The sequence below is a fragment of the Lygodium microphyllum genome, chromosome 21, assembly GCF_053477565.2.
Source record: "Lygodium microphyllum isolate KBCC chromosome 21, Lygodium_microphyllum_v1.1.10, whole genome shotgun sequence".
Taxonomy (NCBI): domain Eukaryota; kingdom Viridiplantae; phylum Streptophyta; class Polypodiopsida; order Schizaeales; family Lygodiaceae; genus Lygodium; species Lygodium microphyllum.
In genome coordinates, this window is record NC_141155.1 from 56825736 (window position 1) to 56831735 (window position 6000).

Below are 6000 nucleotides of genomic sequence, written 5' to 3' on the forward strand. Positions count from 1 at the left end.
TATACTTTATGTACATTGTACTGTGTATGGAAGAAAGAAGAATAAACCAACAAGAAAACGTTTTGGTCTCCATATCTCTTCTTGTGTCATTGGGTGAGCTTCCTCTTATGTATATGGTGTGTGTTTGGCACAACAGCCCAAGCAACTCCCCCCACCACGTGATTCTTGACATACAATTATGGCTAGATGATGAAGAAGTGAAAAAAAATGAAGGAGAGAATCCTCAAATTAGTAGAAAAGTGAAAGGAAGCCACCAAAGGACATGAAGATCTCAAGAAGACTATAGCCATGGTCACCCATGAAAAGAAGCACCTCCAATGAAGCAAGGAAGAGCACATCAGCATTTTCAAAGCCCTATGCAAGGAAAAATATCAATCGATGGGAGGAAGGAAGCTCAAGGCCTATGCAAGACCTTACTCGCAAACTTGCAAAGGCTAAGCATGACAAACGTGTAGTAGAAGATAGAGCCTAGCTAGCAGGAAATATAATGAGAAATCAAAAGCCAATAGAAGAGTTTTGTAAAGACTCTCACGAAATTCACCAACCCGAAAGAAGAGGACACAATGGAGGGATTGAAGAGAAAACTCCAAGTGGCATGGAAGCGCTCCAAAACACCTTGGGGCCACAACCACAACTACTAGAGTACGAGCCCACTCGAGAGATGAAATGGCCCAACAACTTGAATAAGAAGGCCTCACAAGGGAGTTACTAGTAAAATTAGGATTTGTGATTTGTGAGGAGCTTGCCTTCATTACCACCAATTGATTGGGATATGGAAGATGCTCTTGAACCACCCCACACACAACAACAGCCAGAGTGCTCACTCAAATAGTCATCCTCTTCATGTGCAAATAAAGACCCAAAGTGGTGGAGGAAAAAATAGCTAGGTGGTGGAACTAAATCTTAGGGTGGAGCTAGAAAATGTGCCGGAGAGGTGTCCTTCCTAAGAGAACCATAAGAAGTTATTATGCACTAGGAAGAAGAGGTCTCGGTCCCCCTAGAGAGAATGGAGTCATGGGATGCACTGATGACCTTTGTTTTCAATAGAATGACAAAGCTCAAGTAGATACTCCTTGTGAACGTCATGAAATAGGTGATCAAGATTGGGGCAGTGTTAGGCAAGAGATGGCTAGATCAAAAGTTTCTCTTTCAAAGATCTCACCATTGTTTCCTATATGGCTTGTCTATTTCTTAATCAAATGCCCTATCTTGGGATGCTACAAGATCTTGACTCATGCCAAGGAGGAGACAATGTACTAGTAGAATACGGTGTTTGAAAATTCTAAATTGGTGCTTGGCTTTGAGTCACTGTGAGACAAACTATCTTGTGCCAAGAATCACGTGTTGGGGAAACTTGCTTAAGTTGTTGTGCCAAACACACACCATACACATAAGAGAAAAATCACCCGAGAACATAAAAAGAGAGATGGAGTTCAATACATTTACTTGCTAGTTTTTTCTTCTTCCTCCTCACACAATACAATGTACACAAAGTATAGATAAGATACAATATAAAAGAAAGCGGCCTACTTAGTTAAACAATGCAGAACTGACTATACTAATCGACTCGTGCTATAACTATACTAGTTGTAGGTAGATGCAACAAAATAGATATAATTAGTGATAAGTCAATATCCATATGAGGATCATAATGACTACTTGCATGCTAACTATAGATGTGCAAACCCATCTAACCAAACAGTCCATCATCAATGTCCGCACATGTTGAGCTTGCCATCTCAACACTCCCCCTTAAGCTCAACTATATCTCTACAACTCCAAGTAAGCTTCGATATTTTCAAAGCTTCTCTACACCCAATGCCTTTGTAAAAATATCAACTATATGATTATGTCTGCTAACATATACTAAGTCAATCTCTCCTATAAGTATCTTCTCTCTCACAAAGTGGTAATGCACTTTGATGTGTTTTGTCCTAATATGGAACGCTGGGTTCCTAGCTAACTGTATGCTATGGATGTTGCCATAATGAATGACAACTAGACCATCTCCCTACACATCCAAATCACCCAATAACTTTTGTAGCCATACCATCTCACATGCAACCATAGTAGCACCTCTGTACTCAACCTATGTACTCGATAAAGCAACTATATGTTACTTTTTGCTACTCCATATAACTGTTGCACTACCAAGAGAAAACATAAATTCACTAGTAGACCTTCTATCAACCATTCCAATCTGTATTTATGTATCCAAACACCTATATATTCTTACATGATTCAAAAAAGTACATAATGCAAAGTGGACTTTACATACCTCAATATGCATCTAACTACATCCAAGTGAGGCTTTCTAGGCATCTACATAAATTGATTAACAAGGCCAATGTCATAGCTCAAGTTTGTGGCCTTGTGATAGTCATGTAAATTAAACTTCCTACTATTATCCTAAACATAGTAGGGTCTTCTATCTCATTCCCAACGTTAGTAGTCAACTTCACATTTTTCTCCAATGGCATTGAAAGAGGCTTACATGCTATTATACCATACTTGGACAACATATCCAAGCCTTATTGCCTTTGGGATAGCCATGTGCCATTATCACATGTGATCACTTCAATACCAAGAAACTGCATTAGCTCACCCAAATCCTTCATCTCAAACTTCTTCTTCAAAATGGCCTTAACTTTAGCAATCCCACTATCACTATCACATGTAATAATCAAATCATCCACATAGATGACTATGATGACCAAGGGTAGGAAAGATCGCTGGATGGGGTCCTTCACCGAGGGGGTGGTTTGAGTGTGGCTACTTGAAGTTACTCACCAACTCTCGCTCCCTCTCCTTCTTTCTCTCTCTCTCTCTCTTCTTCTTCTTTTCCTCCTCTTCTCCTTCTTTCTCTCTCTCTCTCTTCTTTTTCTTTTCTCTTATTCTCCTACTCTCTCTCTCTCCTTCTCTCTCTTCTTCTTCTTATACCTCTCTCCTTCTCTTTCTTCTTCTCCTCTCCTCTCTTTTAACCCTTTTTTTTCTCCTTCTTCTACTTCTCTCTCTCCTTCTCTTCCCTCCTTCTCCTTTTCTCCCTCTTCTTCTCTTCTCTCTCCCATTCCTTCTTCTTCTCTCCTTCTCCTTCTCTCCTTCCCCTTCTCTCCCTCTTCTTCTCTTCTCTCTCCCACTCCTTCTTTTCTCTCCTTCTCCTTCTCTCTCTCTCTTCTTCTCTTCTAATGGGACCTAAATTGGGCCGGCACTGGCTATAGCACTAGCCGGACCTCATGCTCATGACACACAAATACCCTCACGGCCCCGTGGACTAGGAGTGTCAATCTAATGCTAAAGGAAAAACTGCCCTAAAGCTTAATTCATGCGTTTATAGTTTATAGTCCAATGTTTCCCTTAAACTCCTCAGAGGGAGAACCCTTATACATTGGCAATGCCATGATCACACACATATGGAGGCACTCCACCTACTAATAGTCGGAGCCCCACTGCAGCTCTCCTACATCGCAGGGATTGGCCCTTTGATGTGCTGCTAAACATATAGAGCATTTCCACACATACTCCTCTCAAGGTACCAATATTTTACATTCCAGGATGTACCATTCCTCACTACACTTTCCCCTTAGGACCCAACAACTAACCTACAGCTTAGGACATCCTCTCACGCTCATCGTTGGTCACAACCTAAGGAAGATAGGTGCCATGCATCCAGGAGGTTTTTCTGATACCTTTTAGTTGTTATGCTTAATGCGAATCGTATATGGCTATGTGCTCAGACAAAAGAAGGATTAGCATCGTGCATGGTGCATAAAGCATTCTTTCCATGAATTTCACTAATACATGCTACGTTGAAAGGAGACACCGAGCCATATGCTCATGCTACCATCCTCTTTATTCAAACCGGTTCCTATATGCCAAGTGCAATGCATAAATCAAATCTTTTCTTTATCTTTCAGCATTTCAGCCCCTCTTCATCCAACTCTTAGCATTTTGCATCATTAATCGGTTAGATAGGGTTTCTATGCATTTTTTCCCTTTTAAAAGAACAATAAATACGCACAAAACATAGAAACGGGGACAAACTGAGGCCAACCTCGTGCTTTTCCATCGTTATACATTGCACAAACATAAATATAATTTTCCCTAATTTTCCTCAACCCGTTTTCTATTTTTCCCTAATTTTAAACCTATTTTTTTCATTTTTGGGCAATTTTCCTTTAATAAATAATGACTGAAGATGAAAGTTGATTGTGGGCTATGGCCCTTAGGTTCATTGACAGCAAAAACTTAGATTTAGTTGGTGTGACATATCATATTTCTCATTTATATAGCAAAAACCCAAATTTACCCTTAAAACGCGTGTTTTTCATGTATTTTAACATTAATTCCGGCCATGTAGCCTTATATTTTCTAATTTTCAGGTTGAAAATAGTTGAAACTCATGGCAAAAAATATTATACTGAACTTTCATCCCATATGAACAAAGTTGCATAAAGCAAATAGCATAAAAAGATCATTTTTCTTTGTAAAAATAGCATTACCGCTTATTTTCAGATCTTGGTTTCTTGGTCTTGATTACGGGACTGATTTCCAACATGCATTTAAAGCTTGGTGTCTTCAAGAACATCACTCTTCAAGTCTTCATCCATTCGGAAGCAATCGGGTGTCATCCGGACAAGCTTTCCTCCATCATTCTTCATTATCTTCTTCCACACAAGAATAGCCCCTTAAGGGAGAGAGAGGGAGGAGAGAGAAAGACTAAAATTAGAGATCTTCATCCAGGCCATCATTGCGCGAGTGAGAGGTGGCGATATGATCAGTAGGCAGAGGGTAGGCAAGCTTCATAGTCACTTGGGTAGGTTGTGTGCAGGCTGCCATCATGATCATCAAGATTGGGGGCGCAAAAATCGGTGAGACTGATGGCGCCCTCTCCTCCACGTTTTCTTCATCTCCCAAATGTCCATGATTTGATGCTACATTAAAAGTTTCCCAAGGCCCCAAAGGTCATGACCATTTGGCCAAAAATAAGTCCACCCTTTCAAATCTTGCCCATTTCCTTGGCCATTTCCCCGTCCGGTGTCCAAATCGAGTGCTATAAATTTTTGCACGTTCGGCTTGACATCCCGCATTGGCCGGCAACTCCTGACAAACCGCACGGTAGTCTGAAGAATTATCAAAAATCAACAAGTGTCACTCGGGCACCTTTTAAGAGTTGAAATTCACTTGGTGCTTAAAATCGTCCTAGCTGGAGCCGCCGCCTTCGACGTTGAATATTTTTCCCTTGATATTCGTAATTTTTGGCTATTTTTAAGCACTTCTCAGCATCAAAACTCCACTCTCATTGGCAACCACGGGATAGGGTGACTCAGCCCATCGAATCCCACAGTAGATCTGCACAAAACAAGCAAAGGAAGCATCAAGCTGATACAAAATAGATACATACTAAACACAGCCCAATGCTCACCCTACCCCCTGACAAAACCAAGGCATGACATCCACAAGGAGTAGGCCTAGCATAATCTGATAGAAGGTCCGAAGCACGGCCAAACTAAAAAGAACTATAAAAGAGGTTGCCCTAAGTGGTGGTTTGAACTACCTACCTAACTAAGGACAACACAACCAGGAGCTCCTACTAGGCGAGGACTCCTATAGCCTGATCAAGAAGTATTTTCTTTAAGCACATTTCTTCTTTTAGGGTTTTTATTTTTCCATACTCGGGTATGTAAAAAGGAGGGAGCTGAGTGTAGTGACATAAGGAGAATAGGGCATCGGCCGCGCAGGTCTTGTCTCGGTACCCAAGAACCTACCAAGCCCTCGCAAGGTGATGAACAACTGCTTAGAAATTTTCGTTTCTTTTCTTTTCTATTTTGGCAGGGATTAGAACCCCTTTTTATGCACCTTTGTATATATTTATTGTCTTTAAGATATTCAGGGTTTTCTTTCATTATTTTCGTCTGACAGGCTTCTCTAATTGCCTCACAACTAACAAGAACTCCTAGAACAACTGCCTAGCAGGCTAGCAGAACAGGGTCACTAGGACTC